The following is a 257-nucleotide window of genomic DNA, read 5'->3' as shown; positions in this document are numbered from 1 at the left end:
GCTAAAGAGATCTGTTAAATTTACGTATATAGCAATTCTGCAGTGAGGTATGTAATCTTCTTGCCAAATGCTGAAGGATGTTGCTACTAATCCTTGCAACATGAATGACATTGGTAAAAAGATTTTTTTAAACGTTTTGTTTTTTACATTATCTTATACGTATATAAGATTTTTTTTTTGGCAAGACACATGAACCACGTTACACGCAAGTCCTAAGTTTATTTAATTAAAGGGAGGGGAACAGGGGAAGGGTTGTG

The sequence above is a fragment of the Penaeus monodon genome, chromosome 24 (genome assembly GCF_015228065.2).
Source record: "Penaeus monodon isolate SGIC_2016 chromosome 24, NSTDA_Pmon_1, whole genome shotgun sequence".
In the NCBI taxonomy this organism is placed as follows: domain Eukaryota; kingdom Metazoa; phylum Arthropoda; class Malacostraca; order Decapoda; family Penaeidae; genus Penaeus; species Penaeus monodon.
The sequence above is the reverse complement of the archived record's forward strand: the minus strand, read 5'-3'. Positions refer to the sequence as shown.